At 38.2% G+C, this 22,138-nt stretch overlaps 1 protein-coding gene and 1 pseudogene across 1 annotated transcript in view; both read right to left on the reverse strand.

The window, feature by feature from the left end:
* Positions 1-22,138, reverse strand: part of DACH2 (dachshund family transcription factor 2) — a 299,991-nt gene that overhangs the window by 185,275 nt on the left and 92,578 nt on the right. The window lies entirely within an intron of this gene.
* Positions 10,347-21,818, reverse strand: LOC105943112 (lipid droplet-regulating VLDL assembly factor AUP1-like; annotated as a pseudogene).

Genomic DNA, 22,138 nt, shown 5'->3' on the forward strand with positions numbered 1-22,138 from the left:
GTTTTCCATTGCTGAGAATGAAGAGATATGAGGTTGAATTTGTACAATGCTTTGGGAAGTATTGCCATTTTGACAATGTTAATTCCCCCAGTCCATGAGCAGGGGATATCTTTCCATAAATAGCATATACTTATGATCTTAACTAAGATCTTAACTAGAGATACAATGTATGCAATTTATTTTTGTTTTTATGTTTCATGCACAATATGCAGATTATAGTTTCGAGAAAAATGCAAAAGGTGTATCATAGATAAAAGTTTATAGTATGTTTCTTAAAATGCTTTTGTTCTGAAACCTAATTGTACAAGTATAACAATTGAGGTCCAAAGTCATTTCGATATTTGTAGGTAATCTTTTTTCTTATCCATGTACTTTTAGCAGTTTTTTCTAGATCTCTTCCTGTGATACCACACTATCTCATCAAATAAGGATCTATGGGAAAGTGCTTTGTAATTTGCAAAATACACATATATTCATTAGTATTCTTCCTATATCTTAACATACACATAAAGATATCAGTAAATGTTATCTGCACTAGGTAATCAGAATCGATATTACATCTGTACAGGAATAATAATAAAATAGAAACAATAGTTTTTTCAATTAAATGTTTAAATAATTGTCAACTAACGGCCAGTGCTCCACAACCTGCTTCTGCTGGCAAGTGACAACATGCCTGATATTTGCGACCTCCTGCTCCCCTCCTGCTCTCCAATTTGATGCCACTCCCTGCCTCTTCTCAAGACATCTGTTCTGTTCCACACACCTCCTACACACACTTTCTTCACAATGACCCTCCAATTTCCTGTTGCAGCTCTGAGTATACCCATCTGGTTAATAATTGAGTATTAGTCCTCCTTCACCAGTCGCACAGAGAAATCTTTACAACACAGAAGTAGTGAGTAAAATTATCTATCATATGAATTAGTCTAGCATTGTGAATGGGAGCACTCGATCACTGATAAGATCACGCTTGCACCCACAAGGTAATGAGAATAGAAAAAATCAGTAATTATGTCATTTTAATAGATGGAGACAGAAGTTCCAATGGTATCACTTACGTACAGACATAATGAACCAACTCCACTGCTATGTAATCTCATCTACCAGCCTTGCTGCAGAGATTCATGAGTAAATCTTGAAAGAGAATCAACCTGCCACAAAATTCGCAGACACCTGTTCCTTGCTGAGACATCCACAACACTCCAGAGAGGGGCCAGCCAGGCCTGTACAAACAAAGTCCAGCAGCTCTTCACTCCCATACTCCAAAGATGCTGCCATGCCTCCAATCAGACCTTATCATCATGGAACCAAACTTCCAAGAAAAAATAAACTGGTCCCTGTGACTGAAATCTCCTGGCTTTCTCAGTGTCAGGATTAGCTACCTCCCCTCACTTCCCTGTTTATCCAGAAGCCTTGGCAGTCACATCTCCCAGATAAAATTCAACTCTACCTGTACAGCCCAATTAAATATTCTTTATGCCCTAGAGCAACATCATCAAACTCTACAACACTGATAATCTAGTAGGAGCATACTAGATTGGATGGGATGTAACATATAAATCAACCAATCTGGACTAACAAAATCATTAACAAAGAAGGATTAATTTGTATCAAGATTTTACTAATCCCTCTTAAAAGAATTTAATGTCCCCATGTGAGATACAACAATTTAAACTGATTTTATTCTAAGGAAATATTTTTATTATATATTAGCAATTTATTGGTAACAAGCAATATAAAATAAATTATTGAGGGGCTTCAATGGGAGTAGACTTCAGGGATGGTTGGGAAAATTGGAGAAAATGGTGGAGGGAAGGTGATTATGGTGGTATAATTGGTGTTGAATATTGAATGCTCATCTTAAGTCACCATAACAATTTTGCAAACCACGGTTTTTAAATAAAGTGTAAGGAGAAAATATTGCATTGTAGGCCTTACCTATTTCATGCAAACCAAAAATATATAAGCAGAGAATTTTTTAAAAGTTTTTAAAGTAAAGGTAAGACATCATTATTACCATAATGAAATTCAAGTATAAGATCAAATTTAATGCTATGTATTTTAGATTTCAGAGTTGAAAACTTACTTGTGTAAATGACAATAGGCATTTAATTATATTGTATTAAATTATTTTAATTTAGTTATTTACATAGGTTAAAATCATATAGCAATCACTAATAGATTTTTACTAATTTATTTTCTGATCAATCTATTTGCCATTTCTCTAAGTTCTGGGAGCAAGCAATATAAGGCAAATTTGTTAAGGGCCTAAGGCTGCAGGCCTTGGTTGGGAGGGAAATTGGGGACATTGGTTAAGCGAAGGTAACACTACTGGTGTTGGAATATTAAATGCCTAAAACAACTGTAGTATAAACAACTTTTTAAATCACAATGTTTTAATAAATATTAATTTTTTTAATAAATTCAAAAGTATAGACATAAATCTTCAGGTACATCAGAACATATAATACAGATAAAATATGGTTTAAGAGCAATAGATCTTTCAATGCTCAATGAAAGAGGAAATCATTGGAAGAAAGGCTCACAAGGTTGAAAAGAAATTGATGTGAAATCTAAAGGATTTATTTAAAGAATTAAAGTAATTAAGGAATGAAATAACAGAATTCATCAGTAAAGAAGTCAAAAATTGAATCAATGACCTCATGGAAACCAGACTAACATCACCAATAAAGAAGATTTAATGGAGAGGAGAATTTTTTTAAATGAAGAAAATTTAAGATATTTGATGGACTCCAGCAAGAGGAACAATCAATCTCTGAATCATAGGAATCACTGAAGAGAAAAGAAATAAAGAGGGAAGAATAGGTGGTAGTAGATAATAGCTGAGAACTTCCCCAGTACATAGAGAGATAATTGCAAGTTGATTGAGTAGATCAAAGTGATCTAAACAAAATTAACATAACAGAACCTAAGACACACTGTAATCAAAATGGCAAGAACAAAAGAGAGTTACATGATACACACAAGTGGCAAGAGATGGGCATAGTCTCAAATACAAGGAAATTAACACAAAATTCATATTTTTTCATATGAGACTCTAGAAGCAATATAAGATTAGGATGACGGGGCCTGAGTGATAGTATAGAGGGTAGAGTGTTTGCTTTGCATGTGGCCAGTTCAGGTTTTTTTCCTGGCATTCCATATGGTCTCCCAAGCCCATCAGGAGTAATCCCAGAGTACAGAGCCAGGAATAAGTCCTGAGCACCACAAGGTATGGCCCCCCAAAAAGAAGAGAATTGGATGATATATTCAAATTTCAGAGTAAAAACAATATTCAGCAAGAATACTTACACTTTAAAGCTATCACCAAGAGGGAGACATAAAATAATTCTCAGATAAAATGCAGGGGTTATGGTACTTGCCTTCAGTGCAACCAAATACGGTTAAATCCACAACACACATGGTACCCTGATCAACAGGTGTGATCTCTGAGCACAGAGCTAGAAATGAACCCTAAACACCATTGTGTGGCCCCCAAACAGAAACCAAAACAAAACAATTTTTAAGAAAGCTACAGTTGAAGAAATTTTTTGCATCCTAACCAACCTTCAAGGAATATGAACAATATGACTTATTAAATGTTGAATAATAAAAATGGCTTAAATTCCCTTACTAACATGGCAACTAACTCCCTAATATAAATAATTTTATTGGTATTGGTCTGAACTCTTCTATCAAAAAGCACAGACTAGCTTGTGAGATCAGGAAACAAAATGTAACCTTCCTCTGCTTACATGAAATATATTTGAATTTGTATGATATACTCAGGCTCAAAGTGAAAAGATGAAAAAGTAATCATAGAAGTCAATTTTTCATTAAAAAGGCAAAGGCAACCTTACCAAAAACTAAATACTTCATACTTAAATGCTACATACAAGTAGCATTTAAGGAAAAAATAATAAATTTTAGATATTAGATGTCAGTTACGGGGTCACTAGATCAAGAGGACTTAACTATTGTCAACATCTGCACACCAAATGAAGGCTCAACAAAGTTTATAACCAAAACACAAATTGACCAAAGTAATGGATGAATAGCTACGGTGTATTAGTGGGAGACTACTCTCCTTATCAATGAAAATAATCTACCAGAAAGAGCATCGATAAGAAAATAACTACCCTAAATAATCAAGTGGGCAAACTGGGATAAGTGAACATATAATAGTATCCTCCATTTTCTAAATGTCATTCTTCTTCACTGCACATGGAACATTATATAGGATAGATTACTTACTGCATCATGACTGGAATACACATATAGTCATAAAAACAAAAAGCATAGAGACACACAGAAATCTCAAACCCGAGCAACTTGCCCGGGACTTTGCAATAGGCCTTCTCTGCTGGGCTGCTCCAGATGGGGGCAAGCGCTGTCCCACCGCCTGCCCTTTAAGAGCTCCAGAGTTCGCCCTTTTATAGAAGCCAACAAGAAGCACCAGGTACAAGCCGAGGTGACAGTAATTCCCAAGTCTCGAGGGACAGGGGAGAAGTGGGCCGGCCTTCCCCTCACCCTGATGGGATGCCGAGATGACGCCACATCTGCCCACTGTCTGCTTAAGCTCCCACGTGGCCATGATCCAGAGACACACACAGAAATCTCGGACCCGAGCAACTTGCGGCAGAGATGGCCCAAGACTTTGCAGTAGGCCTTCTCCGCTGGCCGCTTCAGACGGGGGCAGGTGCTGTCCCACCGCCTGCCCTCTAAGAGCTCCAGTGGTCGCCATTTTCTAGAAGCCAGCAAGAAGCACCAGCTCCCACCTGGCCACAGTCCAGAGAGACACACAGGAATCTCGGACACGAGCAACCTGCGGCAGCAATTTCTTCAGACCCTAATTATTAAAATCTTAGAATTTCTAAAGCGTGTACTCTTGCAGCCACATGACATTATATTATATCCATAACAAGCAATACAACACACACTGTCTAGCAATTGCATTTTCAGCAGATATAAGGGGAGGTAGGACTTGTCTCGAAATATCAAAGGTAACTAAAGTAGAGAAAGAATACCTTGCAAATTGTCTGCCACACAAGCAGGGGGAAGTATGGAAAGTGTTTGTGGAGGGGGGAATACTGGAGATTTTGGTGGTGGAAAATGTGCACTGGTGAAGGGATGGGTGTTAGATGGCCGTATGATCGAAGTTTAAACATGAAATTTTTGTTACTGCATCTCATGGTGAATTAATTAAAAAAATAAAAATTTAATAAAAAATATTGTTGGATATCATTGGTTTGTTCTTTTTCCCTTGCTTATCTAGTAATAATCTCTAAAGAATTCTAGACTACTTTGGTATGTCCTGCTCCCATTGCCACTAGGAGCTTGGTTATATCAGTCACACCCACCAAAGTGCTCCCAAGTCACTTCCATTCCTTTGTTTATCTGTAACCACTTCTACCAGTTTATCAGACCTTCCCCTAATCAAACTCTGTTAATCTGTAAGGTCAGACCTTGCTAGGACAGTGAACTTGTATTGTAAGTTAATATTGTCTTTGTCCTCTCTTATGTCTTTTGAATAGTTTACTTTAAAACAATATCCTTTTTGTATGGACAAAGAAAGACATTTATTAATATGCTTTGGTAACATGGGATTTAATTGGCTTCAAATATTATTCACTCCCTTAGCAAAAAAAAAAACAAAGAAAAATGGAGCTGGAGCAATAGCACGGCGGGTAGGGCATTTGCCTTGCACGCGGTCGACCCAGGTTCGATTCCCAGCATCCCATATGGTCTCCTGAGCACTGCCAGGAGTGATTCCTGAGTGCAAAGCCAGGAGTAACCCCTGAGCATTGCTGGGTGTGACCCAAAAAGCAAAAAATACATATATATATTATTCACTCCCGGGCATCTGCTTTCTCGACTTAAGCCTCAGCTGCCCTTACTTCCTAGCAACCCCAAAAGCAAGGTCCCGACGAGGGACGGGAAGGACCCAGGGCAAGCAGTGAGTTATGTGCTACCCTGGCATCGAGATGGGCCTGGCCAAAGTGCCTAATGCTTAACTATATGTTAAGAGCTTGGTCATTAGGAAAGACTAATCTGGCCTGAGCACTGTAGTCTGAGATGGAGGTGACCCCAGGAGAGCAATTCTCTAAGCTTAATGCATGTCTTGCTATGTCCATACAAAATGATTTATAATACAAATACTTATAGGTTAGTTGGACAAAGAGAGGAGAAACAAGCCCATGGGATTCCCCTCTTGGGCAGGTGTCCCGCTGAAAGAGATTCTGTCCTAGTGAAAGCATCCCCTAACGGATAGAACTTTACCCCCTGTTGATTGTAACCACACCTATGCCTAAGCCCCGCCCCGGATGCAGGGGGAGGGGGGATTTAAGGTGGCTGTGAGAGGGGGCTGGGGGCGAGTGCTGTCGAGTTCCAGGGCCAGTCCCAGGGCCAGTCTCCAGTGCCAGATCTGGAGAAGCTAGATCGAGATCGAGACCCAGAGGAGAAGGAGAATGAAGTAGCATGGGGGAGGAAGAAGCAGGAGGAGACTCAGAGGAGAATGGAGATGGGAATGGAATAAACTGCAACTGAGACCAACCAGCCTGGCCCTCATTCCTTCTTTCACCTGCCTCATCATCGCCATCAACCTCCCCGAGTTGGGGGAAGTGGCTGGAGACTACCGAACGAGGGTGGCGGGAGAGTCAGCGCCGCTGCCCTGTGCCCAGTGCCCAGCATGGTGCAATGAGGTGCTCCTCGCCCCCTTCCTTTTTCTTTTTTGTGTTTTTACACAAAATATAATAAATATCTTTTCAGAACACAAATCCATAAAGGTAGAAAATGCCCATAAATATAAAGTTAAGGAAAACCCATCATCTACAAAACTGAACAATATGCAGATAAATAGTATATCAAAGAAAAAATCAAAGAAAAATTAAAAGGTTTTCCTTTTTTTTTGGCTTTTTGGATCACACCCGGCGATGCACAGGGGTTACTCCTGGCTCTGCACTCAGGAATTATCCCTGGCGGTGCTCAGGGGACCATATGGGATGCTGGGAATCGAACCTGGGTCGGCCGCGTGCAAGGCAAATGCCCTACCCGCTGTGCTATTGCTCCAGCCCCTAAGAGGTTTTTCTTGAATGAAAATTTAATTATCCGAAACTATGGAACACAGTAAAAGTGGTAGTAAGGAAGAAATTTATGTCAATAAAGACTTGCAAGTGGAAAAACTGAAAAAATACTAATAAATTAGAGCAGAAATCAATGATATAAAAATCAGAAAACTATACAAAAGGCCAGTAAAACCAGAAGATGGATTTTTATGAAATAAACAAGATTAACTAACATTTATCCAAAGTCAAAATACAAAAAAATGAAAATTTAAATAAATTAAATCAGGGATGAAAAGAGAGAAATTACTATAGACATCTCAGAAAATGAAAGATCAAAAGAGGCTACTATGAAAAATTATGTCATTGTTATTTAGATCCTAGGTTAAATGAATAATCATAGAAATTTCAATATTGATCCAGGAGGAAGTATAAATCCTGAACATACCATTCATAAATAAGGAACTTGAAAAAGTTATGTATTAACTGTACAAGAATGAAAGAATAAAATAATATGGGCTTACTAGTGAGTCCTACCTAACCTTTAAAAGAGTACTGTTTCAGGACCAGAGCGATAGCACAGCGGGTAGGGCGTTTGCCTTGCACGCAGCCGACCCGGGTTTGGTTCCCAGCATCCCATATGGTCCCCCGAGCACTGCCAGGAGTAATTCCTGAGTGCAAAGTCAGGAGTAACCCCTGAGCATCGCCAGGTGTGACCCAAAAGCTAAATAAATAAATAAATAAATAAATAAATAAATAAATAAATAAAAGAGTACTGTTTTAGCTTGCTTCTGCACCATTCCAGGCGAAGTTTGCCTGTGACTGACATCTCTAAGCCTACTCCACAGTGAAAGGCAGAGTCCCTCACGTCCAACTAGGTGCCAGTAGCCTCCAAACTTGACCTACATCACATTAAGGGCCCACACCAGAGATCTTGATGTTCCGAACAAATTATACATACTGCTCAGTAATTGTAATTATAATTGTAATTGTAATTGTCTTCTTGTCATTCTATGAAAATGGCAAAAATGAAAGCAACCCCCAGGCTAATCCCTCAGCAATTTCAAGAGGACCTAACTACAAAGACTGACCATCTCAGCACAGAAAGAAAACTAAAAAACCAATGGGGCAAGCATGTATAAGCATCCTAAATTTAATGAGAAAAAAAATCACCAAAAACAAACAACACCAACCAATCAGTTCAGTAAATCCTCAATGTTTCTAGTGACACCACAATGAGGATGTTTAATGAGCTTAAAGAAATGATGGTACAGGTAGTTACCACACAAAGCAAAAGAAAGAGTGAGTTGAAATGAAATAACTACTGTAATCAGAAATAATACATAATAGATGATATAAAAAGAACTCAATAGAAGGTCTAAATATCAGAATAATATTATTATCATATATAGCATTATATTATATTATATTATATTATATTATATTATATTATTATTATATAGCAGCTGAGCAAAAAGATCAAGGAGGTCCAAGATGAGGAGAAAATGGCTAAGAAACAGCAAAATATGAAAAATAGTCTGAAGAGAAATGTACAGCATGCCAGAGACCTATGAAATGCATTCAAGAAGAACAACATAAGAATAATCAGAGTCACTTAAGAACAGGAAGTCAGGTAGGACAAAGAATCAGTATTTAAAGAAATATGTATAAGAATTCCCCAGAGTTGAAGAAATATAGGTACCTAGATACAAAAGGACGATGAGTACCACTGAAAATAGATTAAAGTAGGAAAACCCAAGATGCATTGTACTCAAAATGGCAAAATCCAAATACATAGAAAAATATTGAAAGCAGCAAGATTAAAAGAAAAACATTAATACAAGGGGAAACCCATAAGCTGTACAGTTCACGAGTTCACAAAACCCATCAAATGAGACTACAAAAAAAGGTATGGAGGGATATGGTACAAACTTAACAAAGAGTGGTATAAACTAAAACTCAAACTCACCAGGAATACTGAATCCAGCTAGATTATGATTCAGATATGAAGGAACCACACAGAACTTCATGGACAGGCAACATAGGAAATCATAGCTTTGAGACCAATTTTGCAAGCATTAAAAGAGATTTTTTAGGGGCTGGAGAGATAGTACAGAGATAACATGTGGTCAACCGGGATTCAGTCTCTGGCATCCCATATGGGGTCCCCTGAGCACTTCCAGGAATATAGGACTATTTTCTGAGAACAGATTCAGGATTAAGCCCTGAACATTTCTGGATGTGGCCCCTTCCCAAGAAAGAGCAAGTCTTTAAAGAACAAGAAAAACTTCCCAACATATGACATTGGGTATGGCACTCATGAATGGTGTATATGGTTGTCCTCTACTAGATTAAGAAAGGAATGTTTACCTCCAGCTTGTTAAAGGAGTTTATATAAACTCAATAATGAATTAAAGTCTCATTTATATTGATTGCTCTATGTATGATCAGCTTTTATAACCCAAGAATTTTACTAATATACATTTTAACTTAGTAATGCAGACACTTATGCAGTATCTACAATATTGTGGTTTCTGATATAAAACAAATATTACTTACGATAAAACACTTTGGCACACTACCAAGAATAACTAGCCCACATGGCAGAGATTGTCAAACTACCTGTGGCGTATTCGATATGCCAAAACCAGTAACAAGTCTCACAATGGAGACGTTACTGGTGCCCTCTCAAGCAAATTAATGAGCAATAGGATGACAGTGACAGTGACAATGACTATTATCACTGTATCACTGTCATCCCGTTCATCGATTTGCTCAAGCGGGCGCTCAGTAACGTCTTCATTTGTTCCTGTCTCATGCTGTATCACCGTATCACTGTCATCCCTTTGATAATTGATTTATTTGAGCAGGCGCCATTAACGTCTCCATAAGTCCTAGCTCTGAGATTTTAGCAGCCTCTCTACTCATTCTTCCCAGCAGTGCCACATTGGAGGCTCTTTCAGGGTCAGGGAAATGTGACCCATCATTGTTACTGTTTTTGGCATATCAAATATGTCATGGGTAGCTTTCTAGGCTCTGCTGTGCGGGGAAAAATAATAATATAAATAAATAAATAAATAAACACATTCATACATACATACATACATACATATGAAGCCCTGCACTCCAGGAAAAAATTTTTTGAGTGAAAACCCTGAATTTAATGTGATTTTGGGGAGAACCCTATCCCTCCCTTTCCACCACCGACCCAGCCGACCTGTTGTGAGTTGGGTGAGGGCTGCCCCCAGTCTCTGTCCTGCGGCTCTGAGTACCATCCTGCACTCAGCCAGCCTCCTGGGCCAGTTTTTCTTTGTATCTCCTTCTCACATATCCGTACAATGCCAGCTTGAGCTCCTAAAGGCTTTCCTTCCGGGCCCAGGAGGACTTGGCAAATATTAGGTGTGGGGTTGCTGGGCCACAGCTGGGGAACTTGGAGGCAGAGGCAGTGGGAAGGGAATGGGTCCGCTCCATGATGTCTTCAGACACAAAAGCTATGCCCCCCCTCCCCGTCAAGTTGATTAGTTATGGTCAAGTCTACACAGCCGGTCCTGGCCAGGTCTCTCTAGATAACACACAGTGGTACACGGGGTATAACCTCCTTGACTCGATGAGCCAGAGTTGTCAGTTGTGCATCAGGAGAAGGGCCAGAGGAGGCAGGGAAAGAAGCCTGGGCTGTGTGGGGGGCGCAACCTCGGGTGTCTCTGTCGTTTCATGTGCTCTGCGTTGTCTGCAGGAGTGAGTCGTGTCCTGTCTGGCCCAACTCTTTTGCCACCAGCTGTTGGAACGGGAGGGCAAACTCCTCATTCCCCTGCCCTCACTGGAGATGAACAGGGTGCAGCCACTTTACTGGATACACTGTAAAAGGGACAAAAAGTGACCGCAGCAGTTCTGAGATCCAGGAGGCATGCGACACTGTCACCGAGATGAGGGGTCGCTGGACCCGCAGGGTCAGAGACTGAATCACATCCCAAATGGAAAATGGCCAGGAACTGAAGTGCAGGAGACCCTCCCAGCCGTTGGTGGCCTCTTCCTCAGGGAATAGCAACAGAGGGATGGGGTGGGGCTCGTGGAAGCACAGAATCTCTTGAGAGTATCCACCAACTGCCCTCACCCATCCATCTCCATGAAGCCCTGAGACCAGCACACAAAGCTGGGAGGGTTATTGATCAGAGGGGTGGTGCAGCTGTACTATTATAGGAATATTAATATATTCTTATTTATATTTTATTAATTCTCCATTCTAAATTTCAAACTTGTAGGTTTTGCCAATTTCTTGAAAACTAAAAGATATTCACAGAGATTTTATTTATTTTGTATTTTTATCTTTATAAAGTTGTTAAAAATAATTCATTACATTTAATATTCTAACACCAATCCAACCACTATATTTTGAATTCTTCCACTCCAATCCCCAAAGCCTGTCCCCAAAGCAGGACTTAAATAATTAATTTTGTATTGCTTATTGAACTGGAGCAATAGCACAGCAGGTAGTGCGTTCGATTCCTCCATCCCTCTTGGAGAGCATAACAAGCTACCAAGAGTATCCCGCCCACACGGCAGAGCCTGGCAAGCTACCCATGGCATATTCGATATGCCAAAAACAGTAACAACATGTCTCACAATGGAGACATTACTGGTGCCTGCTCGAGCAAATCGATGAACAATGGGACAACAGTGCTATAGTGCTATTATGAATAATACACTAAAAATTACCTCAAAAATTTCCTTAGAAGAAAGTGTGTGAAGATTGTTGTATTTATCTCTGCAGCCATTAAGCCCTTGTCTTGGTACATCAGTGTTGTAGAGTATGAGATATCCAGAAATTCTAAAATTTTAAATACGGTGATACAGCTGAGGTTAATTTAATTTCTTTCTTTTCTTAACTGGATGTGACTTTGGGGTCCAGAGGCATCTCTGTGGCATATTGCTCCTGTCACTCTCTTTCAAGAGATTTATTTCTGAGTCTCTGGATCATGGCCATTAATGGGCTTATATGGCACCAGAGGTGTGACTGGCCGGCTACTGGAAACACAGGAACCCAGGTATGCAGGACCCGTGGCTGAGATCTCCAAGCCTGTTCTCATTGGAACTGGGCATCCTCCACTCCAACCCCCTGTTTTACAGTAGCTTGGGAGTCACACCCACAAACTGCTCCCCGGTGCCATGTAATCTCAACAGTCAAGATCCAGAGACTATAAAATAAAGCTCCCGGAAGAGAGCAATGCAGAATCTCCCGGAGCTTACAGTCTAGCCCGCTGATGTACCTAAAGTAGAACACATGTGTTTGGTTTTAACATATTTGCTTGTATTCTTGTATACACGGGCTTAAATGTCCCCAGGATGAAATACAAAAACCTTCACACACTTCCCTCTTATTGTGGTGGGAAGATGCTCCCTGGTGGGGTGGGTGTTTGAATAATATATGTAATGAACTAATGTGAACTACTTTGTGAAAATAACATGTATAAAATCATAAAAAAATTAAAATTATTGTTAAAATTTTTATTAAGGCACCATGATTTACAAAGTTATTTGTAATTGAGGTTTAGTGGAAATACTTATTTCATTCTAAATTCATTAGAGTTTATCATTTTTTGAAACATTGTCTACTTAATTACTCACAATTTTAAGAGAGATATGTGATATTGATGACTTAAAAACATAATTTAGGTATTTATTTAGAATAGATAGGATTTATTATTTTCAAAATACTTTATTTGTTATAAACTTCTATATTTTTCCTTAAGTTTGGCTCAATAAGCTATAAAAACAACTATAATCCAAGACCTTCATTAAGAAATATTTTTAATGACTTACTTTCCAATTGTTTATTTTTGATGCTAAGATATTTACTTTTAGAGGTTATAAAACATATTTTTCCTTGTCTGTGAATTTTAGTGGAATAATTATAAAGTTACCCATGTAATGTTTTTGTTGCTAATCCAGATACTCAGGTTTTACATGTCTGAAAAATAAATCTCTTGTCAATAACAACAACAAAAATATTAGCACACAAAGATCAACCTGTAACAACATGTCAGTAATCTCTTCTACAAAGGCTTAATGACTCAGGGTGAGATACAATATTATTCACACATTTTCATTTCAGAAAACTTTTTCTGATCATTTTTAGCAAATTATTCATAACAAGCAATACAAAATAAATTATTTAGGGCCTGCTATTGGAGCAGGCTTGGGTGGTGGTTTGGAAAATTCGAAATAATGGTGTGGGAAGGTGTAATGCTGGTGAAATTGGTGTTGAAATATTGCATGTAAAAATTATTGTGAACAACCTTATAAGAATAAAGTTAAAAATTAAAAAGATAAAAAAATTTAAAAAACTAAAAAGAGACTAGAAATTACTACCAATAGAAATAGAAGGGGACACAGGAAATTGAAAGGCATTCCCTTTTCAATTTTAAATGAATTTCAATTACCTTTCAATAAATAAGAAAAGTCAATATTATTAAAATGACCATCCTACCCAAGATATAATACATATTTAGTGTAAGACCCATTAAAATTCCAAAGACTTTTTCAAAGAACTAGAACAATCTCTAATAAAATTTGTTAGGAATTATAAAAACTCCCTGAACAGCCAAAACAGTACCCACCAACACACACACACAAAGGAAGATGGGAACTGTTCCATTTTCCAACTTTGAACTATGGTACAAAGCTATAATGTTCAAAACTGCACACCACTGACCTAAAGATTGATCTGCAGACCAATCAAACAGAATTGAGAATCCTGAGTTAAACCTCCAGATTCATGGATGGTTGCTATATTTCAAATTAGCTAAGAATATGAAGTTAAGCAAAGAAAAATCTCCTCGAAATTGGTACTGGAAATATTGGATAACCATATGTAAAAATATGAAGTCAAAATTGCACCTCATATCATTCATAAAAGTAAATTCAGGCGGCTGCCTGGGGGGAAGGGGGGATGGGATTGGGAGGTGGGAGGGATACTGGGTTCACTGGTGGTGGAGAATGAACACTGGTAGAGAAACGGGTGCTCGAACATTGTATGAGGGAAACACAAGTATGAAAATGTGTAAATCTGTTACTGTACCCTCATGGTGACTCAGTAATCAATAAAAAAATAATAAAAATAAAGTAAATTCAAAGTGAATTAAAACCTGGAAATAAAACCAGAATCAAAAAATATACTGACGAAAAAACGGCAAATCTCTCCGGGGAATTGACCACTGAGGAATCTACAGTGACATGAACACGGTGGCAAAGTTAAATAAATAAACAAATATCAAATTAAAAAGCTTCTTAAAGAAACTCATATTCTAAGAAAGAGACACCCTACTAAATGTCAAAAAAAATTTTCGCACAATTCATTGATCCGGGGTTGATATCCAAGACCTACAAAACTCAACAGGCATATGAAAAAGTGCACATCATCATTCATAATTAGGGAAATGCAAATTAAAACAACAAATAGATATCATGCTATGCCTGTGATAATGGCACATATTTAAAAGTATGGACACAGCCAGACCCTCTGCTCCTAAATACTATGATCCGAGAGGTCTTCTAACCCATTTTGGCACCCAGAGCAGCTTCTTACAGAAATGCATCTAGACTGTGAGCTGTGCTACAACCCCGCGTCTCCCAGGGAGGGATTTTACCTCTCCTTCCCGTTTTTCTGCATGGAAAACAGCAGTGGCAACAACATCCACATGGTGAGAGCCACCTCCTAAGACTCCCAACCCAGAGGTATGAGTTTTGCAGTGACATTGCTAGTAGGCGATCATGGGGGGGGGGCGTTACCGGCACACCCTCTGCCCAGATAAGATCCGGAGCTGACACATGTGAAACGGACCCTCTGCTCCTAAAGACTATGATCCGAGAGGCCTTCTAACACATTTTGGCACCCAGAGCAGCTTCTTACAGAAATGCATCTAGACTGTGAACTGAGCTAAAATATCAGAAATCCAAAACCGCGCCGCTGCTGTTGTGGTTGTGCAAGCTCATAGAGTCTTCATTCTCAGCAATGAAAAGAAATTATTAAATGATGCCTTTTCAGCAGGCCTGATTGTTGGGGGAAAATTCCAGACAATAATAGTGAGTTCTCTATTGAAATATTGAATGTATTCAGAGTATAGAGAGAATAAAGTGAAGAACATTAGTTAGTTAGTTAGGTGGGGGGGTGGGAAGGGGTATATTGGGGTTCTTGGTGGTGGACTGGTGGTGCACTGGTGAAGGGATGGGGGTTTAATCATTATATGACTGAGACTTAAACCTGAAAGCTTTGTATTTTTTTCACGGTGATTCAATAAAATAAAAATTTAAAAGATAAAATAAAAATAAAAGTATGGACACAGCCAGTGTTGCTGGGGTTGTGGTGAGAAGTAAACCCTCCTCCACTCATGGTTTAATCTTTATGGGAAGCATATGGAGATATATCCAAAAAATAGTTAGTGAACTATCATATAATCTAGCAACACTTCATAAGTATTTCATAATTTTCTTCAGGTTATAATAACTGTAAAATAATATCATAGACAAATATTTAAAATTATGAGTGTTCTGATTAATTTAGAAACCTATATAAAGTAAAAGTTTAATGTTTTGTTTAAGGTGAAGTTGACATTAATTTGCATCACTTTACTGGAAGAATAAAAATATGAAACTGTTTTAATGCATGAAGTTAATTCCATTTATACAAAATTGAAAGTCATTATTATAAGTCTAAACTCAAAACTTAATCTATTTAATGCTTTTTTGGTGATGTCATTTGTTAGTGAAATCTCATGGGTACTAATTTACCCAGCACTGAAGTAGTCAAAGTTTAAGAAAAAGTTTAGTTTCTTCCTTCCCCGCTCAATTTCTTTCCTTCTCTGCTCTCCCTATAGTTTGTGCTTGAGGGTGATCTATCTAGATATGCCCCTTTAATACCTTATATTTTCTTGTCCACTTATTCTATATGCCACAGCTATATAGTAGTATATATCTTCTTCTGATTTATTTCATTCAACATAGATATTCAACATGGAGGTTGCCCTCCAGGTTGATACAAATTGCAAGATTTAGAGGTCAGAGGTCTCAGGTATACTGGTAATGTGGGACAGTAGCATAAATATCTATCCAAAGCAGAGACTCATCAACACTGAAAACATGAGATCCAAATTGCAATCACCAAGTTTTAAAATGTGTCTGTGTGTCTGATAAAGTAGCAGGCTAGGGGTGGAGGTAAAGAAATATAAGAACATTGGTAAAGGAAAGTTGACACTGGTCGTGGGATTGGTGCTAGAATATATATATGTATATGTATGTGCATATATATATATAAACCTTAGTTATCAAAATCTTTGTAAATCACTTTTTTTAATTAAATAAATTTTTGAAGAAATATTTTAGCACTTAAAGAGGCACATTCGCCATTTCAGGTCACTTAGGTATTACTTGATATGCATAATAGTTTAAAAAAAGTGATTATTATTAAACATAATATATTAGAGAAATAAAAAATAATGACTTTTATTTTATATTCTAAAAGTCAATGAGATATCACATGGCGTGGTCTTCACCTACCCCGCAGTCCTATGAAACATTTTTATTTATATGGAAAATGTGAATAAAACATTAGTCAATACTATCCTGCAGGAGGAAGGGAAATGTTCCAAAGGATCAGTTAACCTGAAAATAATATTTGGAATAGAAGAAGCACTATTTAAAGAACACATTAAAACATGTTTCCAATCATGGAGTGATCTTCCTGGCTCTTGTCTCTACTGTTCTTAGGTGTTATTCTCGTGATATTTTGAGATGTGTGCTGAAAGTAGATAAAGGACCAAACATTATGGTCTCTCATTATCTGTACTGCAAACCATAATAACCATAAGTAGAGAGAGAGTAAGAGGGAAATTGCCTGCCATAGAGGCAAGGGGAAGGGTGGAATGGAGGCTGGGGTAAGGATACTAAGGACATTGGTGGTGAAAAATATACACTGGTGGAGGGATAGGTGTTCGATCATTGTATGACTGAAATGCAAACATGAAAGTTTTGTAACTACAGTTATTCGATATATACATATATATAATATATAAAGCATGTGCTACTACAAATCTGGAGTAACACCATCTACCTTGCCTCTCTGCATCACTCTACCTTTCTTTCCCACATTACAAGCTAAAAGATATGACGTCTGATAACTTCTATGTGACTGGAGAGATAATACAGTGGGAAAGACCCATACAGTCCTGCAGATCTCTGCTAGGAGTGCACGGGGCCAGGAATAAGCCCTAAATACTCTTGGGTGTGGGGAAAAAACAAACATGCAAACAAAACAAATTGGTACTTCTGACTTTAACTGAAATTATGTGTCATGAGCTTTTAAGGTATTCTTTATACTTCCAAATATTATAAAAATATTTTCAAATGTTTTAGAGATCCTACCTGGGTCAAAGTCCGTTGCTAAGGAGGCTACTAGGGGCTTGGGGGTGGTGGTAGTATTTGAAATTCCTTTCCTGGCCCTTTGTTACTGCAGGAGCTTCTCTGGGTCTGTTGGTGTAGACAGATGAGGGTCTTATCAAGTGTTAGTTCCTATTTTTTTCATGTTTTCTGGAAGGTCAGCTTTTGCCATTGCCTTGGGAGGGGACCTTCCCTAACCTGCCTACATCTGGATGAGGTATTGATCTTTCCAGGAAAGGAAATTTAGTCCTAGACCTTACCCAGGGTTACCGGGTTTTTGTCTTGCCTCTCAGAAAAGAATTTCAGTAGATGAGCAGTGAAGTAAACAGATTTTATTTGGAGGTTTTTAGGAAGGGAAAAGAGGGAGGGAAAGTGAGAGAGTGTAATATGCTCAAGAGAGAACATGGGCTTCTCCAAGGTAGAGATCCTACACACATCCCAGCCTTAGATATGGAAGCACAAAAGTACACATCTCAAGAGGGGAGATGTAGGTAACACATGTGCTCAGGTGCCACATGTGCTTGGCCATGTAGGCAGAAGCAGCAAATGGGTTTGGGCAGCATTGTGTGCCCTTCCTTTGTTCATGATGATTTTTACAGGGTTTTTCAAGGTGCCCCATGTGAGACTTTCTGGCTAGGTTCTTTCCAAGGGGGTAGAGTTGGGAGTTTTCTTATTTTTGCTGGATCTTCTCCAGGTAGGTGGAGGGTGGGTCCGGCCTTCTACTGTTGAAGTTGGTGGGTCCCACGGGTGACGTATGTGAAGCGGGAAGTAGAAAGACATTCTCCCCAACTGCCTCTGCCACACGGGACACAGGGTCACTGGGTTCTTGGCTCGCCTCGCAGAAAGGAATTTCAGGAATAGCCAAGCAGTGAAGTAAATAGATTTTATTGGAAGGTTTTGTTAAGGTGTGGAGGGGAAAAGAGAGAGAGAGTAATGTACTTAAGAGAGAACACAGGCTTCTCCAAGGGCAGAGAGTCCCTACACACATCCTAGCACTAGACACAGAAGCATGAAAGTACAAATCTCAAGAGGGAAGATGTGGGTGACACATGTGCTCAGGCGCCACATGTGCTCGGCCATGTGGGCACAAGCAGCACATGGGTTCGGGCAGCATATGCGTGCCCTTCCCTTGTTCAAGGTGTTTTTTATAAGGTTTCTCCAACCTGCCCCCACGTGGGGCTTCTTCCCAGGTAAAAGTTCGTTGCTAAGGAGGTTACCAGGGAGGTTGGGAGTGGTAATGATCTTCTTTGGGCTGAATTAATCAGATTAAGAGAGAGGTCATAGAGTTTGAGGAACTTCATGGGGAGGGGTCCAACCTCCTTAGGGTCGCTGAAGGTCTTATCAGGTCTGTTTTCTGTATTCACAGGGTGGATCAGTCTTAGTATTTTCCTCCCAGAAATTATATTGACCTAAGTTTTGTTGCCAAGGGCCTTTCCCTATCTACCTGCCTACATCACTGTCTGGACTAGCTCAGAGTTAATCAGATTAAAGGAAGGAATTGAGGGGTTTCCAAGTAATTTCCCTCAGGTCCTTTATGTAGGGAGGGGTCCAGTCTCGTCTGCTGCTGGAGAATGTCTATATTCAGGTCTTTCTGTATCCACAAGGTGGGTCAGATTTAGGACTGGTGGCTCTGTTACTTACTAAAAATTTTATTGCCATGATGTGGGGAATGAAGGAACCAGCAGAGAAACCCAGGTGTGTGGAAGCGAAGCTGAGATCTCTAAGGCTGCTCAGATCAGGACTGGGTCTCTTCCACCCAGATCCCCCATTTTCTAGTAGCTAGGAGGTCACACCCAGGGACTGGCCCTGGCAGCTGTGTAATCCCACCAACAGCCAAAATCCAGAGGCTATAAAACCAAGCATCCGGAAGACATCTTATAGCCTAGTTTTCCCTCTGGGAGAACCTGGCATGCTACTGAGTGTTTTCTGCCTGAATGGGAGAGCCTGGCAAACTCCCCATGTCATATTCATAAGCCAAAACCGGTAACAATGATGTCTCATTCCCCTGACACTGAAAGAGCCTCCAATGCAGCACCACTGGAAAGGACGTGTAAAGAGAGGCTTCTAAAATCTCAGGGCTAGGACGAATGGAGACGTTACTGAGATGACTCGAGAAATTCAATGATCAACGGGATGATGATGATGATGGTGATGATGATGATGATGATGATGATGATGATGATGATGATGATGATGAGTGTGTTGCAAATAGATATGTGTCTACTGCTGAGAAACACAGCAAAAAAAAAATGATGCCCTGGTATTTGTTACTAAAGCTGTAAACGTAGTTAATAGTTTATGCTATCTCCAAAAGTTAATGCACCTTTTAAAATATTTCAAAATCAATGGGAAGGTAAATATTTTCCATTACATTATATAGATTTTGTTGTTTTTCTGTTAGTGATCCTATCAAAATTACAGTCTCTAATTTAATGTCTGTTTTCTTTCTCATGGAACCAATTGCTTCCTGTGGTTAGAAATTCATCTCTCTCTTAAATGGTCCTGGGATCTATTGCCAATTAGTTGGTATGAATAATAACTTGCAGTTCACAAAATTATGGCACTATTGTCTTACATTAGTAATAATACATTACAGGGATAGTCATTTAGATCTCTTTCTCTTCTAGTTAGCTGAGAAATGCAATTAATTTTTGTGATTGATTTTGTAGTCTAGTATTTGGCTTACTGATCTATTGTTTCAAAAATGGTAGTGGAATGTTTAGAGTATTCTACATATATTATCGTATCTTGTGATTAATGATATTTTTGAGTATGTAAATAATGAAATAACAGAGAAAGGGAAAAATAATACTATCTCACACATCAAAAACAAAAATAATAATGTGCTTGCATGAATATGGGTAAAAAGCAACTGTCATCCACTGCTGGTAGAACTGTCAACTGGTTCACATTCTGTCTTTGTTTTTAGGCCTCATCCAAAATGACTGATAGGGTATTCCTGGCTCTATGCTAAGCAGTGATCCCTGGCGCTGCATGGATACATGGTGCAGGGGATTCAAAACCAATCAGCCACATTCAAATTAAAACTACAATCAGGTATCACCTTACACCAATAATAATGGCATACAAAAAATACTGGAACTGCAAAGTCAAGCTATCTACATAGGCCCTTTCTTCCTTTCTGAGGAAAGCTTGCAGAGCTATAAATTTTCCCCTTAACACAGCATGGAAATATCCAGGGATGGCAGGGATATGGTCATTTAAAAAAAATAGAACACTCCTTTACTGCTAGTAGGAATATTGTTTAGTTCAATTTCTATAGAAAACAGTTTGGAGATGTCTCCAAAAAATGAAGAATATAACTTCCATATGACAAAGTGATTCTAGTTCTTGGGATCTCTCTCTTAACTTCAAAATTGCTGATATAACAAGATGTCTGCACACCTATATTTAGTGTAATTTTTAATATAATAGCTGTGATATAGAAACAATTCAAATTTCCACCAACAGAAAATTGAATAAAGAAGTAGATGTAGCTGTAAGAAAAGATGGCATCATGAAGTTTGCTGCAACTTAGATGGATCCAGAGGACATCATGCTGGGTAAAATTAACCAGAGGGAGCATGACAAGCACTGGTCAATCTCACTCATTTGTGGTTAATAATGAAATAAAACATTGGAATATGTATATAACATCAATTTAAAACAAGGACTTGGTTCTGGAAGATAAACTGAGAACTCTAGATTGGTGAGGGACTAGGTGAATTCAATGAGACATATGTGTATGGGTAGAAGGTTTTGTGTACTTTGGTGATGGTGAGGTGCAGTAACTGTTTACAGCAACACCATAAATTTCAACACCATTGTAAACATATTATCTTAATTATAATGCCATTTTAAAGGAATACATTAACAGAAACAAGATTATTACTGTATTGTTGAATTTGTGCAGGGTTTAGACATTCCAAGAAATCTGATTTAAAAATAAATTAATACATAAATACCTGTTAACTTGTTTCCTTGTCATTTGCCTCTTCTTTCTAAAAGAAGAGTATAGCAATAAATAAATAAAATATAATAATTATCAAATAACTATTTTAATGTCAATGATTTAACAATTCTATATTTGGAGATTATCAGTTTTGTATTTGAAGATTTCTCATATGTCTTGATACTTATGAAAATGTGGTTTCACGGTACTGCGTAATACTAGTTTAACTCTGACTTAAGGGACCGCAAGTTTATTAAGATAGGTGCTTTTGACATTTGAAATAAAATGTTACTTCTATATTTCTGAATTATTTTCCTCTGAGATGGCAATTAATTTATTGTATATTTTCTTCTACTTTGAGAACTTACCAACATTTTGGAAAATTTTATTGAACAAGTATATTATACAACTAAAATTTCCAGGTAAGAACATAACAAATTTTATTGTAGTTCTTCAAGTTTATCTAAAATATTCCCCTCATACTTCCATCCTACAGTTATCTTTTTGCCATCTTTTCCCACTTCTAAAACTGACAAAATTAAGACCATAAACTTAGGGCCTAATACAGTAAAATTTATCTTTTTAAAATTTATCTATATCACGTTAAAATTACATGTAGTAAAATAGAATTATTCATGTTATTATTTTTTAGCTTACATATTTACAAAGGAATGGAGCGATAGCACAGCGGGTA

Source organism: Sorex araneus, chromosome X (assembly GCF_027595985.1).
Source record: "Sorex araneus isolate mSorAra2 chromosome X, mSorAra2.pri, whole genome shotgun sequence".
Classification (NCBI taxonomy): Eukaryota; Metazoa; Chordata; class Mammalia; order Eulipotyphla; family Soricidae; genus Sorex; species Sorex araneus.